The following is a 26863-nucleotide window of genomic DNA, read 5'->3' as shown; positions in this document are numbered from 1 at the left end:
ATGCATGCACCCATGCCTTAGAAAATTGCCTTACCTTTGGAGTAGGATAGTATGATTGATAATAAAATGAAGAAGTTTTTGAAGTAAACTTTATTGTTTTACAACAGCTTTATTGAGATATAACTCATATACTATAAAATCCACCCTTTAAACGTGTACAAGTAAGTGGTTTTATATATTTACAGAGTTGAGTATCAACAATATCTATTTTTGGAAAATTTCATCATTCCAAAAAGAGCCCCATATCCATTATCAGTCATTCGCCATCTCCCCCATCTCCTAGCCTCTGGCAATCACTAATGTACTTTCTATCTTTAGATTTGCCTATTCTGGATATTTTGGTATGTGGTCTTTTGTGACTGGCTTCTTTCATTTAGCATAATGCTTTCAATGGTCATCTGTTTTGGAATTCCCGGGTGGCTCAGTGATTAAGCGTTTGCCTTAGGCTCTGGGTGTGATCCTGGAGTCCCAGGATCGAGTCCCACATCAGGCCTGCTTCTCCCTCTGCCCATGCCTCTGCCTCTCTCTCTCTCTCATGAATAAATAAATAAAATCTTTTTAAAAAAGTATAAAAATATGTTCATCTATTTTGTAGTATATTTCAGAACTTCACTCCTTTATATTGCCAAATAGTATTGCCTAGTATGGCTATACTACATTTGTTTATCCATCAACTGATGGGCACTTGGGTCATTTCCACTTTATCACTATTGCAAATAATGCTGCTGCAAACACTGGTGTACAGTTTTGTGTAGATTTATGTATTCAATTCTCTTGCATGTATGCTTAGGAATAGAATTGATGGTCATATGGCAACTTCATGTGTAACTTTTTGAGGAACTGCCAAACTTTCCAAAAGGACTGTTTCATATTACTTTCCCACCAGCAGTGTGTGAAGGTTCTAATTTATCTTCAGTCTTACCAACATTGTTATTATCTGTCATTATTACACCCATTCTAGAGTGTGAAATGATATTTCATCATGGTTTTGATTTGCATTCCCTAATGACTAATGATGTTGAGCACTCTTTCATGCATTTTTGGCCATTTGTATCTTTGGGGAGATGTCTATTTAAATCTTTTGCCCATTTAAGAATTCTATCAGTTTCCTTTATTTGTTGTTATTGAATTTTAAGAGTTCAGTACATACTCTTGATATACAAGTGTATGATTTGCAAATATTTTTGCAGGCAGCTACAGATGTTAAACAATTGTCACTGATTGTTTTCAACAAATAACCTCGGAATAAGACTGTTCTGAAAAATGGAGATTTTCATAGAGTCACCAGATAGGTCAAATACTGACAGTTCCCTGGGGATGGAGATTTTACAGGTCTTCAAACTTTTTCTAATCCAGTGGCAGCTAAGCTACTTATTTCCACAGCTACCTTAGTTATTAGGCTGTTGATTTGCAAGGCCCTGTGGAGCAGGGAAGAAAGGGATGGGAATAGTAGAAGTTAAAATGCCACAAACCTCACTGTGCTTACTGAGATTCAGTGATTTTTCTTGAATAAATTCTTCTTAGGCTGCGTCAGGTTAATTCTCAGAGTTCTGAAAAAGTTTTTTTTGAATAAATTTTTTCCAGTGTTCTTGTCACTTTTATGGAGGAGTAGATTTTTTGGATATTTTTATTCTATCATTCCAAAAGTGTTTTCTCCAATAAGCTTTTCTTTTTTTGAAAGTATAACATACATAAAGAAAAAGGCACAAATCATAAATGTTCAACTAGTGAATGTTTATATTAACCATCACCTAAATGAAGCAAAAGAACTCTACTGGCACCTCAGAGCTCTCCCTCACACTCCTTACCAGTTATTAACCAACTCTTACTTAACCAAAGTAAAATGGTATTAATCATTGCAAGATAACGTCCCTGTCTGGTACCATCAAGGTTTTTCCCAACAATCTGTTTTACTCTAATTGTTCAAATTTCCCCCCAAACCACCCCCTTAATACATTTAATCTAATGGCATTTTTCTTTATTTTACTTGTTACCTTTATCTTTAAATTTTTTCAACTTTTTAGTTTTTGTAATAATTAGCCTACTTGGGGACCTACTTATCTCTGTCAAATCCCTCCTGCCCTCCAAAATTCTTCTATGATTACACTGATTCTCCCATCACTAAACCAGGCCCTGGAGTGTTGGCTGTAATTCTTCTCTATCTCTTTTACCAAGACTTGCAGACACACTTGATCATCCACATAAACATAGAAGCTAGAATCTCTTCAGGATAAAGTTAGATGAATTTACATGGGACTTTTGCACGATGTCTAAATGTTCTGATTTGTACAGATAGAAGGGCAGTTTCTCAGAGGCTTTTGGAGAAGTATTATGCTTCTATTCAGATTTCTTTGCTTTTCCTGACCAGCTTCTTCAGCTTATGCAGAGCTATATAGTAGCACAGCTCAGACTCAATGTTTATATTCTGAAGTTACTCATTTTAAGGAATTTCCTGAGTGGGAAAGGAAGGGGCATGAAGGCCTTCCTTCAGGCAATTTCTGAGGTGTGGGCACCCAGTCCATTGCATCGTTTTTCATTATCATGGATCATTACCCAGTAGCAAAGGAGATGTACTGATGGAGACTGAAACAAGATGTTGTGTGTCACAGCGATATGGACATTTAAGAGTAATTGCTTGGGAAGTGAAAAGGGGTCAAAGTAGTTGAACTTAACGGTCCAAGGAGTAACCAAAAGTTGGGAAAACCTGTAAACTGAAAATGTTGGGCAAAAATAAAAGACTTGAAATACCTAATAAAAGTGATTAAAAACCAATGTTGACTTTATAAGGAAATTTTCATCATAATAGAAGACAAGATTGCTTTAAAAGAGAAAGAAGTCAAATTTTACAAAATCCAAACTAAAATATATGTATATATATTATATATATATGATCTATATAAAAACTATATATATATGGTTTTATATTTCCTCTACAACCTTTTGCCATGAGGGATGAGTAAAATTTTAAAAAGCAAAACAGTATGGTGCTTCCTCAAAAAAATGAAACTAAGCAAATTTAATTCTAAAATTAGAATTACCATATGACCCAGAAATTTATTTTAAGGTAGCTACCCAAAAGAATTCAAAGCAGGGACTCAAATAGCTGTATGTACACCAGTGTTTATAGCAGCATTATTTACAATAGTGAGAAAATAGAAACAACCCAGATGTCCATAAATGAATGAATGGATAAATAAAATATGGTATATACATGCGATGGAACATTATTTGGCCTGAAAAAGTGTATTTGTTTGCTACAACTTCCAAGAACCACAGACTAGATGGCTTAAAGAAGAGAAACTAATTTTTTCATAATTCTGGAGGCAAGAAGCACCAGAAACTAAGCCATGTTTTGTTGCCAAGAGGAGAAAAGACCTGCAAAAGTCTCCCTCTACCCCTTGCCTCTTTCCCTAAGAATCCCTAGGTCTGGAGAGAATGTGTCCAATTGGAGTGACTGCCCGTTCAATTGTTAGCTAACCACTTATTTCCAGGTTTGAAGATATAGAATAGGATGTACTTATGCTCATCATTTTTAACCAATATACCTTTTGAGACAAGGAAAATAATAAAGAGCTTTTGCTTAAAAAGGGTTCCTGGAGTTTAAACACAGCTGCTTTCATGACAAAACATCAGCTTAAAGATGAAGTGGCAAAGTTTCTTGAATTTGTGGACACCCTCCAAAACTGTTTTTGGATCATACAACAGAAATAGAAGTTAGAGAAATGGCTCTAAGCTGGGACTTCATAGTGACATCTTCATGCACATCTTTCTGCTCCCTGGTATATTTTACAGTACTCACTCTTGGTGATTTTTTCATTTTGGTATTTCAAACCTAAAAGGTGGTGGGTGACCACAGCTTGTGTAGAAAAGAAAATGTTCCTTGACTGGGAAATATATCTTTAAGAGATTTATTTCATTCTGTTATTAGTAGTTGTCCTAAGTAAGGAGTGATCAAAAAGAAAAAAAGAAGAAAAAACCCTGAAGTCTTCAGGAATATTTGCTTTTCAGAAATGTCTGCTGGCATTTCATCTTTGACAAGCCCAATCAGATGGACTCAATGCTCAGTTGCTTTTGAAGCAAAGAAAGAATACTCTGTGTGTTATGATTTAGAGCAAGACAGTTAATTCATGTCATTTTTATGCTTGCCTCCTTCCAGTGGACACAATCCAAAGATAATACAGCAGAATGGTGGTCACCGATGTGCGTCATTGATCCAGTCATTTCCATGAGAGACCATAGCAAGTTATTATCCCTCAAATGTCTTCTATACCTTTCTTCTCTGTACTGTTCTATTTAATCTTTTTTAAAGTTTATTTTTAGCCTGAGGACCCTGCCTCACTGACCAAGTGGTAAGAGTTCATCTAGGGACAGTTACAGAAACTAGCTCATCTTCTCCTTCACTGATTTCTAAAGCTGATGTTTAATGTTCCATCAATGGCAAAAACCAGAGCTTCAAGGTCTTGGGTTGAGTGGGCATCTCTAACTAGCACAGCATCTAACATATCACGAAAGCTCAGTAAATGTTTGTTGGATAAAATAAATGATTCCTCTTAAAATGGAAGTCTTGGGTTTGTGCATCTTCTGTTGCTGGTCCTGAGTCAGTCCCATTATTTCTGGCAGGAGCGTCAATCATTGAGAATGCAGTCTTAAACCCCAGTGGTTCCAGATTTGCAATTTCCATAATTGTCCACCTAAAAATAAATGGAAATATTATATGTTGTGTGCTTTTTAATTTGCTGTGTTTGCAAAAGGCGTTCTCTATTAGTGTTCCCAATTTACCAGTCTGACTTCTATGTTTTGAAATAGATTAACATGTATCCTTACAAAAAATAGTATGCTGATGGCATTTGGGTAAGCTTGTTTCAGTCTTTTCTCCATAAATGAGTAGTAATTTCATTATTTTTTCAAAAGCAAAAAAGCATGATTTTTGCACATTTCCACACTCAATCTAAATCCTCCTTTCTCTTAAAACCTCTTCTTTTTTTGTCTTCTGTTAAAGATGGAGGAATAAAAAAAAAAAATAAAAAAAAATAAAAAATAAAGATGGAGGAATAGGCAAAAGCTTTTATGATCACCTCTGGAAATTCTATTTAGAGAAAGGTATCTAGTCTATTTAGGATTATTAAAATGATATATGTTAATTCAGCTTTGAAAGAAGAAATACATACTTGAATTAACTCCCAATAAATACTTATGTTTAATAATAGTAATAATAATCTATATTACAATAAGAATCTATATTGAGCTTTCAAAAAGAATTTATTCCCCTTAAAATTCAGACTATTATGTCTTTGGTGTGCATTCTTGATGCTGACCTAGCCCAAAACATTCATTTTGCAGATGAGTAGTTCAAGCCTACTAGGTTAAGTGACTCCCTCCAGGTCTTAGGGAATTTATGGTGCCAAGAGAAGCAGCCTGGCCTCCAGACTCTCAAGCTGTGGCTTTCTTCCCAGGGAATAGCAAACTCTTGCCTGCCAGCTAAGGATGAATTTTACATTTTTAAAAGGTCATAAAGAGAATGAGACAGACACCATATGTGGCCCACAAAGCCTAAAATACTTACTCTCTGGCCCTTTACGGAAAAGACTTGCCAATCTCTACTCTATACCATTTTGGAGATAAAATGTTCACAGCCTTACTCTAGGGCCGATGCCTGGAGAATTTGAGTTCAAAGTGAAGGTGATGGTGGAGTTGTTTGGGGTCGACTTAACTGAGCTAGTGCTGCATTTCCCGGAAGTCTTCCTTGCACAGTTCTGGGTTAGTGCGGGCCATGGGAGGCCTTAGGCACGAGAGGCCTTTGGCATGAGATTTGGAACGTATGTGTGCATGTGTGCACGCAGGTTAGTATGGAGTGCTGGGCACCATCTCTGATAATTCACCTTTTTTGGAGTGGTACAGCAGCTGGACCTCTGCCTCCCAGCAACTCCAGGTTTCCTCTCCCAGGCCAGGGAAGAGAGGTGGTTCCACCAGCCCCTGGTCTCCTTGTCCAGCTCCCCTAATGCCTGGTCCAGAAGCATGTTCAGCTCTAATGCAGGTCAGTAAAATCATCCAAGTTGGAGGGTGAGGCGAGGAGGTAGGTTCTTGTCCCTTCTCTTGGGTCTAGCTCTTCCTTACATTTTTGTGGGCCCTGGCTCTCCCCACTTTCCTTGAGTATTTCCTTCTGGGTTGCTTGCCCTGCCGACTTTCAGGTCCTGCCCCAAACAGAGAAGCAACAGCCTTACAAGTTGATCTGACTCCCACAATTGTGTGAGGTCAAATCCCTATCAGACATCCCATGTTATGTATTGGTCCTGGTGGTTCTGCTTCTCTGATCGAACCCTGACTGATACCGTAGCTCAAAATAAAGTGAGTCATGAGTCAAGACTAAAGAAGATAGGAAGAAAGGCTTAAAAAAAAAGAGAGAATGAGGGAGAATATATATATACATATGGTGTCTGTTAATTCTGGAAACATGGATAAAATGTACAAAATTCTGTCAAGGACATCTTCAATCTGTAAAAAAGAAAACACTAAAAATAATATTTTGTATTTTCAGACTTTATGGACTGTGGGTATATTTTAGACTCTGGAAACCTGTGGAGCTGGAAATGCTATCCAGAGTGATTTGCATAAGCTTGTGGCCCCACCAGCACAGACAGTCTCAGGTGTCTGGAATCAGAGTCTAGAAGACTTTGATCATTAATCTCACTTTTCTACTTTGAAAGTCATCAAAATTCAAACAGGTAAACAGTCATGCAAATGAACAGGTGAGTTTTCTAAAGCTTATATGGAGACGTTGCTCTATGAAATTAAAGAGAACAAAGTCTAGGACAACAAGTTGTCTCTGTTTTCTTCACAGGTTCATGGTTTTTAGTGCTAGTTTTACAATGGTGGTTTTTCATTGATTTACTAGTCTGATGTTGATGCAAATTTGGCTATCCTATCTCCCTACCACCTTCATGCATCTAGCCCAGCCACCGTAATTCCAGATAATTTCAAGTCTGAGCATTCCCAGGAAATCAGGTCTATGAATGTAATCTGGACACCTTGCTTAGTTGAACTCCAAAACATTTGCTCCTGTGAGAGCCTCTTAGTCTCATAAACAAGCTTGAATGGGATAGAAGGGTGGGCACAGCCTCTGTCTCCCTCAGCCTTCTTCTTGGCTTCTCAGCACACTCCCCTCTCATCCTCCCAGATCATATGACCTAGGGAGTCCCAGCAGCTCTCACTAGGAAGAATTGGGGGCCCTAGCTCTGGAGGACAGGTGAATCTCTCATGCTTCTTATGCACTATTGTCAAAAGCAGAAAAACAGGAAAAAGTCATCATTTTTTGTGTTCCTTTGGTTTGCTTTCAATTCCTTACTGTCCCACGGAGGTCATCACTGAAGACTAGCTCTGTCTACTGAATCTTATTTATCATCACACTTCTCCTTGAGGAGGACTTCGGAGTTCAGAGTAAATAGTAAGATGAATGCTTGCTTTGCTGATCTATCACCATTGTATCCCTTAGTAATGACCAGAGAAGAAGGAGTTTGCACATACATTATAAGTAGTTGTGCAGACGGAAAATGTAGTAAAGCAAAAAAGATTTTAAGAATTCACTGGTGAAGTTATAAGTAATTGTAAAATCTTTGGTTGAACGTTGATTCTCAAACCATGAGTAGATTTAACACATAGAACTCAAATCTGCCTGAAAGGGCTATTGGAACCTGAGCTTTCAGGTGGCAGGGAGGAATATAATTTTTATTTTATTCTGTGAGGGTTTCTTTGATTGAAAGAAAAAGTTGAAAGTTTAATAAAATTGTCCTTAAAAATGTCATGCCTATTTATATCTTTCCTCCCCTAGCATGCATCCACGTTTTGATTTATTTTTTAAAGTTTGTGTTTGTTATCAAAATGAGAAAAAAAATGAGAAACATTTTAAATAATAAAGGCAGTATATATTCAATTCAGTAAGGCATAAAGAAGAAAGTGAACATCACCTGTACCCCACCACCTAGAAGTAACCACTGCTAAGACTTGGTTATACTTCCTCACGAACTTACATGCAAGTTTGGTTGGACTACACATGTGTGTTTAAGAGCATGAATTTAATGAGACCTGATCCTATCACTTATAAAATATGTAACATCAGGCAATTTCTTAACCCCAACTAAACCAGAGTTCCCCTGGCTGTAAATTGGAGTAAAGAACGATACCTGACTCATCAGGTGATGGGAGATACAAGGAGGATATACGTGTAAGGGTTCATCACAGTGTCTGACACACAGCGAGCACTTGACAAATGTGAGCCATTATTAGTTTGCAGCTTTCTCTTGCCAGTTCAAAAAAAGCCATATAACTCAACAAGTCTTTTGGTAGCTTTGAAAAAAAATACCAGTTTTCCTCCCTTGCCTCCCTATCTTAGTGGGGATTTGCATATATTTGAACTCCTGTAGTTCAAGTAGATTGAACTAGATTCAATCTAGTAGATTCCTGAACCTACAATTAGAGCCATTGTTAATAATGATGTTTATGCGTATTGCAGTTCTGTGCCAGGACTGCACACACGTCTGCTCGTTTTATAGCTCATAGCACCTCGGCGAGGTAACTGTCGTTATCCCCAGCTGCAGGGGAGAGAATCCACGCTGGAAAAGAAGAGCCAAGATCCAAACCCATGTCTTCCCCTTCCCACAGGGTTGCTCGCCCCAACACAGCCCAGTCCCAAATCTCAGCACATTCTTCTGGAGGTACTGGGATAAGTCTGAAAGTGGCTTTTGGGCCAGAATTCAGCTGGTACCTAACAGAGCAAAAACTCTCTGCTCGGCAAGGGAGGCATCCTGGATCAGAAGTCAGGAAACCTGGTCGCTAGAAGTTCCATCCTTCTCAGGGTGTTTTCTTTCCCTACAGAGTGTTGTGTGTAGGTCTGTGTTCTCTTCCTCATGAGGAATGAAGTGATAGATGAGAATGACGATAATACTAATAATATAATGGGAGTTTTAAATAGCAGTGACATGCCTCTCAACCACCATGGCTGTTTTGAATTTGTGGCTCTGGTCATTCAACGTGGGTTCCCCTCCCCCCATCCTTGATACACTAATAAGTCTTTCTGGATCTCACTAATGTCCTTCCTTCCTTCCTAACCAGCCCACCCAGGGAGCAACCATGACTTATCAGATCTTGCCAGCTACCCTGGCTCCCCTCTCTGAGTCTTACCTACAATTTCTTACTTGGAATCTCAGTTACTCTCCATGAAAACTGAAAAGTAGTAGGAGTTAGTTCCTCTTCATGCCCTTTCCCCCCAAACATGCATTTATAAATGGGTTAAACTCTCCACTCCTCAGGGTGATTTAGGCACGGCCTTTGTATGTCACTATTTGTAAATAACATGGCTTTTGTAAACAGCACGGTTGAAGGGGCCCCTGAGACCCAGAGAAGAATCCAGTCTTTTCCTTTATGAGAATATTGTACAGAGCTTTATCGGATCCTTTGCTTTTCCCAACTAGGACTTTCTCCAGCTGGGGTGAAGCAGTGATAGACCACATCAGAACCAGGGTTGGGATCCTGGTGTTCTTTTTCTGGAAGGACTTCCCAGAGTTGGAGAGCATGCGGCAATTGGGAAGAGGAATCTGATCCTTGAGGTCAGTTTAGAAGAATTGATTGGGGAACTACTTACTAGCCATTCAGTGTTTCCTTCATGTGGTTCACTGACTTGTAAAGAGGGAGATGTTTTGATACATCATCATAAGACCAAGCAAGTCAAGGTGAAGTACTCAATTGAATGGTAATTGCTTGGGAAGGAAAGAAGGGTCAAAGTGGTTGAACTTAATGATGCAAAGAGTAATCATGGGAAGAGAATTATAAACCAAGTGAGAAAGGTAGGGCAGAGAGTTGAGGGACTCCAAGTGAGCTATAAAGATGATTAAAAACCTACCCTTATGATGCCTGGGTGGCTCAGCTGTTTAGCATCTGCCTTTGGCTCAGGGTGCGATTCTGCAGTCACGGGACCAAGTCCCACATCAGGCTCCCTGCATGGAGCCTGCTTTTCCCTCTGCCTCTACCTCTGCCTCTCTCTGTGTGTTTCTCATGAATAAATAAATAAAAATCTTAAAATAAAATAAAATCTAAATAAATAAATAAATAAATAAATAAAATAAAATCTTAAAAAAACCCTACCCTTATAAGAAGATATCCATCAGAGTGAGAAACAGCATAAAGAATATTTTCAAGGGTGCCAAGTTTTAACAATGTATTGTTTTCTGCATAATTGTTTACCTATTAATGAGTGTAGATATGATTTTTATAAAAACTGAGTAACATGGGGCACCTGGGTGGCTCAATAGTAAAGCGTCTGCCTTTGCTCAGGTCATGATCACAGGATCCTGGGATTGAGCCTCACATCAGGCTCCCTGCTCAGTAGGGAGCCTACTTCTCCCTCTCCCTCTGCACCTCTCCTCGCTCATATGCTCCCTTTCTTTTTCTCTCTCTCTCAAAAAATAAAATCTTAAAAAAAAAAAAAAAAGACTGAGAAGGAAGTATAGGTCCACAGAGACTCCTCCTGGATAGGTGCCATCTTTTCCTGGCTAGATTCATAGGACAGCTTCCTCATTCTTCTCTCTCAAATAAATAAATCTTTAAAAAAAAAAAAAAAAAACTGAGTAACAGGGACGCCTGGGTGGCTCAGCGGTTGAGTGTCTGCCTTTGGCTTGGGGCGTGATCCTGGAGTCCTGGGATCGAGTCCCACGTCGGACTCCCTGCATGGAGCCTGCTTCTCCCTCTGCCTATGTCTCTGCCTTTTCTCTGTGTCTCTCATGAATAAATAAACAAAATATTTTTTTAATAAAAATAAATAAAAACTGAGTAACAAGTACAAACCAGAGTGGTCAAGATTTAACAAATTAAAAATCTCAGCAATATTTGAGACATACTTAAAAAGTATTCATTTTTCACCTAAAATTCTAATTTAACTGGGTCTCTTATATTTTATTTGGCAACACTGGTGCAAACCTGTTTGGAAGAAAGGGCACTGGCCCCTGGTAGGTGAAGGCCTCTGGGGAAGGGAAAGTCCCTGGGATACTATCCAGTTTTAATTCTCTAAGAGTTTAGGAAGGCCCTTCTGAGTGACATAGTGCTCACTATTATAAAGCCAGCTAAGGGCAGGCCGGGTAGCTCAGCGGTTTAGCGCCACCTTCGGCTCAGGGTGTGATCCTGGAGACCTGGGATCGAGTCCCACGTCGGGCTCCCTGCATGGAGCCTGCTTCTCCCTCTGCCTGTGTCTCTGCCTCTCTCTCTCTCTCTCTCTCTCTCTCTGTGTCTCTCATGAATAAATAAATAAAATCTTAAAAAAGAAAAAAAAAAGCCAGCTAACAGAGCTGAGGTATCAACTGGGCCTAGAGGTAGATTGGGTTAAATGCTTCTACATCCATCCTTGACATGTCCCACTTCTCAGGGGGAGGTCAAAGTGAAGACATCTGGGGGCTGGAAGAAGTTTCTTTGGTCCAGGGAACAGAGCATGGGGAAGAGGGAGAAGGACCTTGAGTATAAATATAGGCAAGGGAGGTAGAGACAAGGAGGTGAATCTGCAATACTCTGGCATTAAGTCCTTGAAGAGAAAACATGAAGAACCGTTAAGTCATATGTGGTTGACAGGAATACATATGACTGGGATTAAGTTTGGGTAGGATTCTTTACCAGGTTAGTTGGAGTTCATGCATGCTTCTTGCAGATGGTGAGACTTATTTTTTCACTTAAATAATGAGATGGATTTAGGATATTGGATGGGAGGGAGTCGCTGCTCCATATAGGTGAGGTCGCCCCTGGGAAACTTTCAAGATGGTGAAGGAGGGACCTGTGCGAAATCTTGCCTGCATGGAGTGGTGGGAGGAGCTGGGCCACAGGGGGAAAAAAAGGGCAGTGCAAGATATTTCGGAGGCTATCAAGACTAGAATCAAAATCTGTGTTTGATGAAGGGAAGTAGAATCTACTTAACCCTTGGAGCAACCAAATATCAAAGGGAATGGTAGTTGCTGGAAGAGATCTTTACAGACAGCAATAGCGGAGAAGCTGTGCAAGGGATGTCGGGGTGGGGTGGAGGTCTGGTGATGAGGAATCTAACAAAAGGAAGTCATTTTTGTACATAACGAATCCTGTCACTGGACATGCCCAACCAACCCTTTACTGGGGGCTTTATCGCTTGCAAGTACTGAAGCTCCAGAGATAGTAAATTCCAGTTTTTACCCTCAAAGGATTCACATTCTAGCAGAGGGAAAGAGCATGTAAACTGAGCAGTGCCTGAGTTTTATCCCAGATACAGGGGAAGTACAAGTCTGCAGAGATACTCCCAAGATAGGTGCCATCTTTTCTTGGCTGGATTCATAGGACAATGAATCTGGGGGTCCCCAGACCAATAGAGTTCCACAGCTTCCTCAACCCTGTCCCTACCTCCTCCCAGCTGGTCTTCTAGGATATTCTCTTCCCTGGAGCTGGCATGATCATTCTAGGATGGAAATCTGTTCAGGGCACTCCTACTGGAAGCCCTTCAAGAATGAAGCCCAAACCACCGCCTCACAAAGCCATACTTCTCTAGCCACTGCCCTGTTTGCTGCTCTCCTTATACCAGCCCCAGGTTGACCAAACTTGCAGCCAGGCTGAACCGTTGTAGACCTCAGAATGTGGCATCTCTGTTTCAGCTCTGGACCTTTGTTCTTGCCATTTTCACTTCCTGGAATCTTTTCTTCACCTTGTTAATGTCTGCTTATCCTCAAGGCTCAACTTACAGTCACTTCTGGAAGGCTTCTATGGCCTTCCAGATCTAATTAGGTGCCCTTGGTGGGCATGTCACAACTCCCTGGACTTAGCGGTTATCCCACACTATACCGTAACTAACTGCCTGGTGCCCCTTCCTTGTCCCACTGTGGTCTCTGAGCTTACTGGGCCCATGGTCAATGCTGCTTATCAGTGTTTCCTCAGTACCTAGTATGGCCCTGGCTCAATAAATCATATTCTAAAATAAATCTACTTGCTAAATTGGGCTTTTTCAGGATGTAGAATGAGACCTGCCCAGGTTATCTTAAGCAACTGAGGTTTATCAGAAGGATCTCAGCAGCATGCAGGCAGCCATTTCAACAACTAGATGATTCCTCACAGCTCCTGAGGGGAGATGACTCATTAAGAAAGTCTTCACGGTAGGGAGGATTTTTGAGCTTAATGCTGAAAGATGAATGGGTGTTTGCCTAGAGACCCAGGTTGGGAAGAGGGTGTTTTAGCCTGACCTGAGCTGATTCTCAGGCTCTCTTATTAACTATAAGTAGCAATCAGGAAAGGTTGAGCACTCTATACTTCCTGTCTGACAACCTCATTGCCAGGTGGTAGGTTACCATGAAAGCAAGTCTTTGACTCCTACCATATGTAGAGTAGGCATTAGCAAGCACACACAGAAATAGTCCCACAGCATGTTTGGTGGCTTCTCTACTGCTTCTTCTGGTAGGTGCTCCAGTGATCCCCTTCCCAGAAGGTTCCCTCGGTGGAAAGAATCACCTGAATTTATTGTCAGGCACTGTGACAAAATCCTCACTTAACTGGGGGTCCCCAGACCAATAGAGTTCCACAGCTGAAGTATCACTCATAGGTATCAGGGAGCTGGCTCTCCCCAGATTCTTACAACTCAGCAAGGAAAGAGAAGCTATACGAACCTTTCTAACCAGTTTATCTTAAAAATTTCTCATTCCACAGATGAAAAAAAAAAAAAAACCAAAAAACTTCTAACTCCCATTTTGATAACTACAGAACTTTCTGCTGCAGATTGCAGATTTAGGTAGTGATATTTCAGTCGTGGATGCTGATAAGTGTCCTTCAAACATTAGCCCATGGCCTCTAGAGAGTAGATTATTAAGGTTGTCATCATTTGATGTTATCAAAATATTTTAAAATACATTTCAGGCAATATGAAGAGTGGATGGACACTTTCTAGGTAAGGGGATAGACATCAACAAAGGTCATGGGTGAATTCACAGGTAACCTTTTTTAGTTGATGTGAGTTAGGCCCATGTAAATAGACCTTGAGGAACTTAAATGTCAGAGATTTCTTTCACATAGAATCTGTGTGGTTAAGATCCGTAGCAGTGGCTTGGCCTCTTTCTTCATCTGTTTGATGGGAATGATGATGGTGTCTGCCACATAGGTTTTAGGGTGGATAATTAAAAGAGAATACATAGACGAGCTTGGCATGATGCCTAGTATATAGTAAATGTCCAATAAATGGTAGCTGTGATTGTTTTTACTGTTACTATTATTAATATTAAGGTAATAATTGCTTTCCCATTCTCTAGCCCTACTCCTGGTTCATAGTAGGCATTCAGTAAGTAATTGCAGGGATGAATGCATTTGGAAGTCTCCTGATTTTTATTCTCTCATTCAACAAATATCTGTTGGGCACCCATACACACCAGGCACAGTGCTAGGCCCTGGAAATAAAATAGTAAACAAGGCCACAGGCCCTTACCCTAAAAGAGTTTATAGTCTAGAAGGGTAAGCAGTCAAGTGAATGGGCAGTGGGGATGCTATCAAAGCTTCGAGGTTCTAGGTGAGGGTTGGGAGGAATCCCTGAAGAGGGTGATGTCTAAGCTGAGTCTGGTGAAGGTGATTAAGGCAGGGAAGACACTCCCATTTTGGATGTGTGCAGGGGCCTGAGGCGACAAAGAACCTATCTTGTTCTCACAGTTGTGGGCAGGTAGTCTAGTACAGGGAATTAAACATCTCAGAGAGGTTTAAAGATGATGGGAGACTAAAGTTTTAAATTTTTCATATACAACTACACAAAAATCATTTATATATTCTGACTGCAAAAGGTGGAATGCAAGCAAATGTTGCCACCAAGTCTGGAGAACGGGAGATGGAAGGACTTGTTTCCTCTCTCCTCACTTCCCTTCCCATCCCTGCTCTTCCCTTCCTCTCTCTCTCCTTTTCCCTCACCCTCTCTCATTTCTGGTTTCTGTTAATGTGATATATGCTCTATCCAGGAAGGTAGGCTTTTATTCGTGGATTTCTAGTTCTTGTAACCGATATTACTAAACCTGCTGAATGAAGTCTGCCAGTAATGACTATGTCCTTTTTGTTTCCACCATCTTTTCCGATCCATGGTCTTGATGAGAGTTCATTTGATTGGACTCCAGGTTATGTGTGGTTGTTGCAGGGGCGAGAGGTAGACAAGGGATGAGAGATTGAACAAATCCTCCCATCATCTTCTGGCTCTTTGGCTGTATTATTCTTTGGAGTAGGGATTAAAAAGAGATAAGTGGGCATTTGCAAGGTAATAGCAAGTCAATCGGGAAGCCACCAATAAGGAAGAGCTGGTCTTTGTCTAAGTTCTTCAGCTCTCCTAGGACCAACTTTAACAGCACTTTCATTGGGCACAGCCCTCTGGTAATAGACTGGATTTCTTTCAGAATTCCTTTCCCTGAGCATGGATATTGGAAAGCTCTGGTTCTATGTTAATTAACTCCCACCCAATCCCTGCCATGGCTAGACCACACCCTCAAGTCAATTATTTACTAGTAAAATGTCTTAGGATTCATACATTCACTTACCCATTTATAAATAGGTTTACTCAACAAAGATTTACTGAATACCTACCATCAGCACAATACTGTAAAAAAGAAAGAGGAATGGAAAGATATCTTTAATAAATTTTTAATAGCATATAGGACGGTTCTTAACTTCACCACTATTGCTGTTGACATTTTGGACTGGATAATCCTTTGTTGCAGGGGCCGATCTGTATACTTTGTAAAATGTTTAGCAGCATCACTGGCCTCTACCCACTAGGTGCCAGAAGCACCCCTCCCCAGTTATGACTATTGGTAATATTTCCAGACATTGCCAAATGTCCCTCGGGGGCAAAATAGCTGGTGGTTGAAAATCACTGGCTTACAATATTAGGCATCATCCTCAACACTTCATATACATTTTTTTATTTAATCTCTCCTCCCCAATAAGCCCATAAGGAATATGGTTTCAATAAAGTGTAAGAAAAGTTAAATTATTTACTCAGAGTCCCATGAGTAATAATTATGGCATTTGGACTTTAAATCTAGATCTTTCTACAGACTACATCCCCAGACTTCCATATAACTGTCCTACCCCCAAAAGAATTTAAAATCTAGTTAGAGAGATGTGATGTGAGCTAGGTAATTTACAGTTGTGTTCACTGCAGAATAAGTGATGTGAACTCAGAAGAGAGAGGCAACAGTGGGCTACGGTGGGGTGGGGGTGGTGGTGGTCAGGGAACACATCCTGTAAGATTAGAATGCTCTTTGAATATTTGTGGATAAACAGTTTGATTGGAATAGTGATTTTGTGCTGAGAAGTGGTAGGAGGTAAGGCTTGGACAGGTAGCATTGGGTAGCACTTAAGAGCATAGCACTGGTTCCAGGTGGAATTTGTTTGAATTCTGGCTCCTGTACACACTAGTTATGTGACCATGAACTAATGAAGTAATCTTTTAGCCCAGTTTCATTGCCTGTAAAATGGGTTGATAAGGACAATATATGTTCTTAAGATTGTAATAAGGATTTAATGAGTTAATATGCAAGGGGTCTAGAACAAAACCCAGCATGCAGTAAGTGCTCAATAGATGTTGGCTACTTAGTGCTTCGATTCTGTTGGACTTCAAATAGTTTAGAATCTATATTGTAAATAGTGGGGGCTTTTGAATCAAAGTTTATAGGTACCACAGTTCCCCTCCCTGTATTTATAGCAAAATTACAAATTGGTTATCTTTGGGTTGGAAACCACCTCTGGTTCCATCAACCAGAGTACCAGTGTCAAATTGTTCAACGCCCCCGTGGGGGCTTTGGCCTTGAGGCCTCAGAGACATCTTCCTAACAGAGATTTAAAGGGGGAAAGAGGCAGCCTGGGCATCTGTTCAGACATTCATTCACTCTTCTGTACATTCAATCAACATTACTGAATACCTTTTTTATTCTGGGCATCATGTTTCTATTAACTACATCTGGAACACCAATAAGTCACCACTCTGCCCATGTGTCAGCTGCAAGTTTATTGGATAGAATTGTCATTGTTTAGTTTTAAGACAATTCAAAGTTATTTCTGTGGCTTGGGTTAAAATCTTGAGGTTTCTTCTCATGCTTCACTTGGTGCCACTGCTGGGGTTTGTATTTATGGAGATCTGATGGCCCTGGATGTGGTTGGGGATCTTCTCCTGGGAATTTCCTCTTTCTTCCTCTCTCTAGCTTTTTATAGCTACATAAGGTTTAGATCTGTTAGCAAACACATGGATAATTATGCCCCTCTCTGTTTATAGACTCAGGATAAATTGTCCTAATGGGAAAATATCTGTCCTTTGTAGTAATTTGGATCAAGGCGTTTAATTTTGTGTGTGTGGTTCGTTTGCCTTTCTAAAAATCATTTTGATGTTTGTTTCACTCATGAATCATCTATTGTTGATATACAACAACACTTAATAAACCCCATTAAAAATCTTTTCTCAATCTAAAAGTAGTTGACATTGGAAAAATGTGTGACCCATCCATATGCTTTCTCACAGATGTCGAATTAAAGAAAACAGTTGGATTTTAAGACTCAGGGGACCTCTGATAAGAGACCCATAGAAATAATCCACTAGAGTCTGCCCACCAGCATGCTGGAAAAACTCAATTGAGCTCGGTTTGTTTCAAAGCATCACTGTCATAAGGCATTTGTATTCATTCATTCAACAGTCGTGGAAGACCTACTATATGCAAGGTTAGATTACAGATGAATAGCTGAGTGTTTCTAAGTAATAAAATAGAGGTAAACCTTGATTGGATTCTTCAGCTTTGTGAGAGACAGCAATGTATGCCTCTGATCAGAAGGCAAAGTCAGTCCTTTCCTCTGCTACACTGGAAAAAAAAAATCATTGTACTCCTCAGGTGATGAGGTGATGTAAACCTGTAGAAGTCTTGGTTTTTAAGCAATTTGGGCCAATAAGCATAAATGCTTCTTTTTGCAATGTTTCATCCCTCCCAAGAGATAAAAATACTTGACGAGAGACAGTGGTATAATAGTTAAGCACACCTTTTTTTTTAAAAGATTTTTATCTGTTCATGAGAGACAAAGAAAGAAGCAGAGACATAGGTAGGAGAAGCAGGCTCCCCAGAGGGGGAGTCCCCGACATGGGACTCAAACCCAGGACCCCTAGATCACGACCTGAGCCAAGGGCAGACGCTTAACCGCTGAGCCACCCACGGGCCCCCAAGCACACCCTTTTGAGTCAAACTAAATGAGTTTGAATTGGGAACTCCAACATTTATTAGCTTTGTTACTTAACCCTGTGGTGACTCAGTTTCCCTTTTTTGCGACTCAGTTTCCTTGTGTTAGAATAAGGCTAATAACTATTCCCACTTCACAGGGCTCCTGAAAAAAGAGAGAGAGAGAGAGAGAGAGATAATCTACATAAAGTGCCCAACATAATTATAGTTAGAGCTTACTAATTCATAGCTGTTATTATCATTAACATCATCATCAACTAATATTTGTGTGCCCACTCAACAAAAAGCAACGTTGCCTATAGAGAGAAACAATATAGAGGAGTGAACCTATGAAATATAGTTATCATCTACTCAGTATCTAAAATTGGACATGTTTTTGGAAATACCCATTCCAATAAACAAAGGTCCAATGGGATGTGGGCCTAGGTTTGTGGGGAGGATTACGTTCTTGCGGTGCCTTGCTTGTGAGCATGGAGCTCAGGATCTTTGCTCCCACATTTAAAGGAGTAAAGACAACCACTTTAGCCCTAGAAGGGAACGAAAGGAAGGAGTCCGCTTAGCCCGGCTTCTGCCGAGAAGCCCAAGACTATCACTCAAGAGGGAGTCTGAGAGGTGGAGATTGTACAGTGATGGCAGTGTCCGATCAGCTACCATTAGCATCAAGCAAGCCTTCTTCATGTCTGACCCAAATTTTAATGTTGCATTTGTGTCTCTTACCTCTTCTGTCTCCTGTGAAGATGAAGAACAGCTGGTCGGTATCCTCTTTATAATAACCCTTCAAATGGGAGACACTGTTAAGTTTGCCTTTAAGCAGTTTTTACTCTAGACTAAACAATTGCAAATCCTTTAACCTTCCCTCAAAGGTTCTATTTTCTGTCTCTTTAATCATTTTGGTTCTCCCTTGGAACCTTTCCAGTGTCTCCCCATCGCCCTTAAAATAAGGGGCCTCACACTGGACATACCACCCTAATAAGAGTCTATCTGCTGCCAGATTCTTTATTATGGGGGAGGAAGAAGTAGGGAGAGGCACTTCCCTTTCATGTCAACCTCCCGCCAACGTGAACTCGCCCCAGTGTTGTGTTGCCTATTCCTTATCAGTACAATACGCAGATTCATATTGAATGCATGGTCGGCTGTGATCCTCACATCTTTGTTTTTCTCGAATCTAGATATCAAGCCCCATTTGTGCCTGTCATTTTGATCATCACCCCTCAGGACACTACTTTGTAATGAGCCTTCCTGCTGAATTCTAAACTCTTTTTAATGAACCATTTCCTTCATGTGTGGAAGCCACTTTGGATTCTCTTAATATATCAGCGGTTTCTGCTCAAATTAATATTGCTTATAGACTCCGGGCGTACACACATAGCAATTGTAAGTATTACTTAAGCCAGACCTAGGGTAAAATTGGAGGCCGCTTTTTAAGCACCCCTTTGTTTACTGAACCATTGATCTGTTTTCCAGTCAGCAGTGAAACGGGTGAGGGAAAAGACCAAGCACGTCGTATCTTTCTAGCCTGCTGATGAGAATGTCATATGCATTCCAAAGCTTTCCTGAAATTAAGTTATTATACAGATGTGCTCAATTTTAATTCCTGGCATATACACACCCTAAAGTGGTCTTAGACAATGATGTCGGTGGGGGAGGGGAGAATTATTTATTGGTAGTCGACTTAAAATCTTGGATTTGCTTTAAATAACATGGGTTTGCACATCATAAATTACATGCCAGATTGATGGGAGTCGAGAAAGTTAGAAGTAAAGCATTAAGAAACTATCCGTGGGGGGAATCCCTGGGTGGCTCAGCGTTTGAGCGTCTGCCTTCGGCCCAGGGTGTGATCCTGGAGTCCCGGGATCGAATTCCACATCAGGCTCCCTGTGTGGAGCCTGCTTCTCCCTCTGCCTATGTCTCAGCCTCTCTCTCTCTGTCTCTCATGAATAAATAAATAAAATCCTTTAAAAAAAAAAAAAGAAAGAAAGAAACTATCCATGGGGAAAGCAATCAGAAGAAAGGATGACTTCTGAAATTATTAGAAAATCAATTTGAACCTAATTCCCGTACAACTTACCAGATACTGAGATGCCACATAGACATATGCTAAGGAATCTACAGGCACTACCACCCCAAAGCAAATAGAGGGCATAGGGAGGGGGGTGAGGAGCCAACAGTTTCCGAAGCCTTCTAATATCTGTAGTCCAGACACTCTAAGAGTTTTTATATACTTGGCTTTTCCTAAAATCCTAAGTCTAACTGGCTCCGACCCAGGAATCGCAGTATTTTGAGGCCCGGCTTGCAGAGTCTGTTCTCACGGGACACCTGTAGCGTTCTGCGAAACTCCGCATATCATTTGCTGGTTGCAATTACCCACACCTCCTGGAGAAACACGCTTTCTCCTGGGGCTTCGTTGCCTTCCAGCACTTCCAAAGGAGGAACACCACCGCCTGGCATTCCCGCCTGTCTCGGGGTTTGCTGTGGTGCCAGCCTGAATGAAGCAACTGGGGGTAATTCCGGGACTGGTGATTATGAGGTTTAGCTACCAGGGTGCTCTGTGGGCCGCTCGTGAGCGAAGGCAGATTTCCAGCCTTGACATAGGTTGGCCCGTCCCGGGCTCTACTTTTACCCTTTCCAGTAACAGGAATGGTACTGAGAACTGAAGCCCTCTTTGGCCTCTTCCTCTATAATGAATTGCTTCGAATCCCGCTGGGTCTATCCCTTGCGAAGCTAATTTACTTGCAGGGGTTGCTGGATTTCTAGGAAGAGAACCACAGCTTAGAGGCACGGGTTTGAGGCAAGATTCTGGTGTGAACCCCAAGGAGTGGGATGAGTGTGTGTGTGTGTGTCTGTCTCCAGTCCCCGCAGGCACAGGGCTTCCTTCTGCTCCTCTCAACCACAGGTGGTCTCCCTACCTCTAGCTCCCTCCGGGACCTCCAACCTGGATCCCTGTGGAAGCCAGGTGAAAATGTGTTGTGAGCAGAAGTTCCTTAATGGCTTGAGGTTTGGCAACGGGCGAGTGCTCTTACTTTTCAACAAGTGGGAAGAGTGGAAAAGTGGAATAAAATACAATTGGAAGCTTAGAAAAATAATCTCTTGGTGCAATGAAATGCAGGGTGACTCCCCTGGTCTCCAAGAGGGGCCCTCCCTCCGCTTTCAGAAAAGCAAACACTCTTTTCCTGTCTTATTTGTATTCCCATTAATTTCAGACAGGAAGCCCTGGTGGGGGTGATGTAAACAGTTGGGCCTCGCGGGTCGGGGCTTCCTCATCAGTTTGCAGCTGGAGGGGCGGCTGGTGGACCGGGCCGCAGGTTTGGGGCGGGGGGCGCGGGAGCCCCAGGAGGTATAGAGGAAATGCTTGGGCTGTGCAGTCACCCGCGATTGCAATTCAGCGGTGGTGGATCTGGTTCCTGCAGCCGAGAGCCTGTGGCTGGAGGTTTCTGAAAAGTTTCTTGACATCCTGCCCGGCGTGATGGTTGCGATTCTGGTGCGGGGCTCGGGCTCCCCCGCCCCCCCCCTCCGCCGCCCCCTGTAAGAGCCCACGCTGCTGCCGGTTATGAAACGCAGCGGTTATGAAATGAACTGGTGTCGGGGAGGTGGAGCTTCGGGCGGCGGCTGCGGGGAGAACTTTTGACCGGGCTGGAGGGTGTCCGGGGAGGGCGGCCGGGGCTCCAGGCCCGCCCCCCACCCCGCCCCGGGCCACGACCCGCGCGCTCGGGGTCAGCAGAGCGGCCCCCTCCAGGAGCCAGCGGGGAAGGGGTCCTGGGAGGCTGTGCGCTTTGCACGGGGGTGCGGGGACCCCACTGCGGACCGCGGGCCGCGCGCTGCAGGGAGGGGGGCGGCGCCCCGGGCGCGGAGCCCGAGCCCGAGCCCAGCGCCCCCTCCCGCCCCTCCGCCCCGGCCGCCGCGGCAGGTGGGACGGCGGCTCCCGGGCTGCGCAGGATTCCTCCGCCGGCTGCTGCCCCCCCACCCCGACCCCGGAGCGCCCCCCGAGGCGACTGCACCACCGGAGGTAGGAATCCCGCCGTGCAAACGGAAACCTCGGACGCGCCCCCCCGCCCCCCGGCCCCGTCCCCGGGTTGGGGTGCGGATGGAGGCGGGGGCCAGCACCGTGGACCTGCAGCCCGGCCCCGCCACCTAGCCCGGCTCGTGGGGCGCTCGCGTGCCTTGTGGGTGACGTGGGGCTTGGCGCGCTGGGAGAGGGTTTGTGCCTTAGGAGGAGCGAGCGCTTGGAACTGGTGTGTGGGTTACCGACGGAAGGAGGCGCCCCGAGTGGGGGGGGGGGCGAGGGACAAGTCTGGAGGGGCCCCAGAGCCTGCTCCTTGCAGCCGCCGGGGGTCCCTGGGGCGCGGGGGGCGCGTGTGCGGGGCGCGTGTGCGGGGCCCTCCGGCAGCCCGGCCGCCTGTCCCGCTGCCCGCATCCCGCGCCCGTCCTCTGCCGGGTGGACAGGGGAGCCCGGGGTAGAGCAAAGATGCGCCTGGACCAACCTGGAGCCCTAGGGAGGTTCCATCTCCTTGGGGACACACCTTTGCAGCAAACTACTAAACAGCCTGCTTGGACAACCCCCCTTCCTCGCCCCCTCCGCCCCCACTGATCCGCAGAATATGTGGATGTACTGTCCGCAGATCTAAGGTCTTAAAGATCAAAGATGTTTGGAAAGAGAATGACCTTATCTATCATGTTGTCACCTCCCCCCCCCCCTCAGTTGACAGTCTGTAAATACTAGGGGTGGAATTAAGTCCCTCTGGTCTCCTGAGATGTGGGTAAGGAGGAGATGGCCACAGCTGTCACCCTGGGAACCGTTTCTGGGAGAAAAGCTTCTGTGGATGTCACCAGGAAACACGTTTCATAAAAATAGGTCAGGCTGAGTTTGCTGTGGTGAGGGGCATGACATAAAGCGTAAGTAATGACATCACAAAAGGCAGGGCATGAGCGTCTTCAAAGGCACATGAAATGTAGTACTTTCAAACTTTGCTCGCCCGGAGGGTTTGGCTCTTGCAGATGAATTGGGGAAAAAAAGGTATAAGGGGATCTTTCCACCTCCGGTGTTAACCTGACCCTATACACTCACTAACCTACGGATTGAGATAGTAGCAATAGGATCTACCCACGGTCGTTTTCAGGATCTCTAGCCAGATCCATCCCCCCCCCACCCCCGGGGGGTGCTGCAGTAGGACTCACAGAGAGGTGGGCTTTGGGAGAGGAGGCCTGTGTCAGGTGCTAAAAAGAGAGAAAGGAGTTCTCGGAGGGGGCCACACACAGAAGAAACAAACAGGACGTACCAGGGAAAGGGGGGAAAAGCAGGTGGACTGAGGATTTCAGGCCCTGGCGCTCCTCTGGCCTTGAGCTCTGGGAGCCTGTGGGTCTGAGGGAGGACTACCCTGCCTAATCTAGCAGGAAAGGAAGACCTCGGAAAGAGCAACACAGTTTCCAGAAACCGCCTTCTGCTTACCTTCTTGCTTCTATAAATTGCCTGACACCGCACTTGGCCTGTACAGCTCCCTTTAATCCTCCCTTCCTGCTAATCTCTGTAAATCCAGGCAGGTCACAATTAGGAATTGTTTCCTTTGAAGGGAAAGAGTGACCCCATTCTGGCCCGTTTCCTGGGACGTTAAGTTCTCCTCTCAGCTGCTCTGCCTAGAGCTCGGCCCTGTGTTCTTCATCAACTCTTCTGTTTCCCAGAGGTTTCACCAAGTTCCTTTGCCTGCCTTCTAGAAGTAGGTTCTCATTTTGGAATCTGCTTGGGTTCTCATTCTGGAATCTGATTATTACCCGAGTTTTCCTTTCTTCCTTATCATAACAGTACGTGTATATAATTTTCAAAGCCTTCCCCTTCTCCCTCTGAATTTGCTGCTTTTGAGGCCTGCCACCCACCCATCATCCTGGAATCCCCTTTCTTCATCCTACTAGGCACTGATTTTGCCTCTTTCCCATGTGACATTCTCCTGTGTTCTAGACCAACATCTTCCTCGGTCTTTGTTTCTGTTCTCTTTCTGGTAAAACATGACTTCTAGAAGTTTCTGAGAAAGAGTATGTGGGAAATTAGTTTACAATCTTCCAAGTTTGATGTTTGATGGGGTGTGAAGGTTGGAAATGCTTTTCCCTTAGAATTTGGATTGCATTGCTCTTCCAGGTTCAATATTGTCACTGAGATGTCTGTCATTCTAATTCCCGATGTTTTGAATATAATTATTTCCCTCTACCTGAAAGTTTTTACAAATTTCTCCTTGTTCTTTGTAATGTCCTTTCTCTCTGTAATGAAATTTCATTATATATCTTGCTATGAGATTTTTTTTTCATCCATTTTACTTGGCTTTCAATACACCTTCTCAATCTGGAAACTCATGTTCTTTGGTTCTGAACAGTTTTCTGGAATTAAAAAATCATTTCTCTCCTCTTTTGGAACATCGATTTAGTTGGAAGGGGATCTTCATGGATTGAATTTCTAATTATTTTCTCTCTTCTTAAAAAAAAAATTCTACTTCCTGGGAAATTTCCTCCTTTTATCTTCCAACCGTATACTGAATTTTTATGGCTGCCATCAAATTTCTAATTTCCAAGAGCTCTTTAAAAATCTCTGAAATATTCTTTTTATAACCTCCTGTTCTCGTTTCACGGATGAAAAGCTTTCCAACTCTCTGCAGATCTCAATGACAGCTTCTTTGAAGTGTTCCTCTATTCCCTGCAGTTTTTTTTTTTCCCCTCAGATTTCCTCTTAGTTTTTGTTTTTGTTTTTAAATCTGGAGCTTGTTAAAAACTTTAATGTCTAATGATCCTGGACTGATCACTCAAAAGCTAACTGGAAGGTCTGGATGCGTCGATGGGGCTTATTCCCAGTAATAAGTAGTTCCTTCTTACTAAGAAATACACCTAGAACAGTGTTCCGGAACCTGGAACAACGCCTGGCACACAGTAAACTTTGCCTTCCTATTTACCAAGCAACTGAATGACGTAGGATCTTGCTAGGGCCCAGGTGTAGCAAGTATTAGAAGCTCCCCAGGTGATTGGAGTGTGCGCCTGAGCACCTGTCCTGTGACAGGGCTGTCTTGCTAAGCAGTTTGATTGGAGGGCCTCCACCTTCTGTAGAAGGTCTTTCCTCTCTGAGACTGACCAGGTGAAGAGAAATCCCCGTCACCGAGGGGACTTGGTTGCCTGTGGCATTCTGTGAGCCAGATTCAGGTAGGAGACCAGGAGTCTAACATCTGGCATGGAGACTTTCTCTTGTTCCCTTGTTTTTAGGGTGGCACCCCTTCCCTCAGCTGGCTTTGGTGTCCGAGGCCAGAGTTGCTCTGATTTAGCAGAACAAACCCGTCGTGGGATGTAGGCAGTCCCGTGGGAGGTAGGGCAAAGAGAGGAGGTTATGGGGGTCTGACAGCTTCTGGCACAGGCTCTTAGCCAGCCCTCCTGCCTTTGGGACCCCTGTCCGGTGGCCCCAGTTCCAGAGACTCTCTGTCTCTGGACTCTGTCTCTCAGACTCAGCTTTCTCTCATCTGCCAAGTCAGTTAACCACTGGATGGACCACTTCCCAGCTTCCAGAAACTTGTGGCAATTATTGCTTCTTCAGTTCTCTTTCAGACTTTAGCAACCCCCTTCCCCATGCTTAAAAAAATTCCTTTACTGTCATTTCAATCCGTCATGTTTACTGGGGAGTGAGTCTCTGCCTCATGCCCCAGCCTTGCCCTGGATCCCCCCTCTCAGTTCTTTCTGTATTTATCCCCCTCAACCACAGGTGTCCACTTGGAAGAGAAATGCAAATAGGCCACACTGTATGGTCTTTCAGCACTAATCATTAAAAATGCGCAAGTCCTGAATAGAGTGGTTATTGGACATTTATACTAGGTGTTAGCTTCTTCTCTGTCGGGTCATTAACCATGGGGCTTTGTGTGTGTGGAGTATCCAGCAGAAGCCATTTTTGAACGTGTTTGATGGGACTTACCAGAATTCTATCTGTGAGAATAACTGTACAGCGTGTTCACTCTTTTGAAGTATATTCCTGTTCGTTTCCTATTCTGGTCCTCACCAGAAGCCCACTGGGTGGCTTAGCGGTCATGTGGACTTGGGAGCACCCATTTTCTGAGATGATTAGCACATTCCAGCTGTGGTGCCTCCATTCCACACCCCAGAGACAAGTGGAGGAAAGAGTATGTGATCCAAGTCCGAGCAATGAGCTGTGAAGAAATGTCTCTCGTGGAGCATCTAGGGTAGATTTGCTCATTGTTAAGAAAAAGACACAAACAAATGACCCTTTTGCGTCCTTGGCACGTTGCTGTCTAGAACTGCTATAGGCATCTTGTCTCCAGCCTTAAGATGAAGCCAACACACAGGAGAGGGCAGATCCCAGAGTGTCCTCAGGAAACACCAGGCCTTCTCTTGCAGATCCCAACGTGTGAGATGATTGATTTCCTCCTGGTTCAAGCCATTTTGTTTGTTTTGTTTTAAGTGATGCGGGGCTCGAACTTATGACCCTGAGGTCGAGGCCTGAGCTGAGATCAGAAGTCCGACACTTAACCGACTGAGCCACCCAGGCGTCCCCAAAGCCATTTTGAATCAGGGTTTGGTATCACTTGCTGCCATACTGGTAGAGGAGGACATTTCTTTATGTGTGGTCTCGTTCCTAAGAGAGTTAAGGCAGATGGTGGGCTTACCTT

The 26863-nt window shown here is 43.3% G+C and overlaps 1 protein-coding gene and 1 long non-coding RNA gene across 3 annotated transcripts in view; one reads left to right on the top strand and one right to left on the bottom strand.

Moving 5' to 3' along the window:
• PDZD2 (PDZ domain containing 2) overlaps positions 1–26863 on the top strand; it is a 358274-nt gene that overhangs the window by 147890 nt on the left and 183521 nt on the right. The window lies entirely within an intron of this gene.
• LOC102155408 lies at positions 16996–25126 on the bottom strand. 2 transcript variants are annotated; one of them, XR_005358624.1, is made up of 5 exons: positions 23668–25126; positions 18942–18999; positions 18284–18369; positions 17773–17850; positions 16996–17234 (listed from the first exon to the last, which is right to left on the bottom strand). It is a non-coding gene; the product is annotated as an uncharacterized LOC102155408 (long non-coding RNA). The 2 variants fall into 2 exon arrangements; XR_005358623.1 differs by having other exon boundaries at positions 17773–17855; positions 23668–25122.

This window comes from Canis lupus, chromosome 4 (assembly GCF_011100685.1).
Source record: "Canis lupus familiaris isolate Mischka breed German Shepherd chromosome 4, alternate assembly UU_Cfam_GSD_1.0, whole genome shotgun sequence".
Taxonomy (NCBI): domain Eukaryota; kingdom Metazoa; phylum Chordata; class Mammalia; order Carnivora; family Canidae; genus Canis; species Canis lupus.
This window is presented reverse-complemented; position numbering and strand designations above follow the sequence as displayed.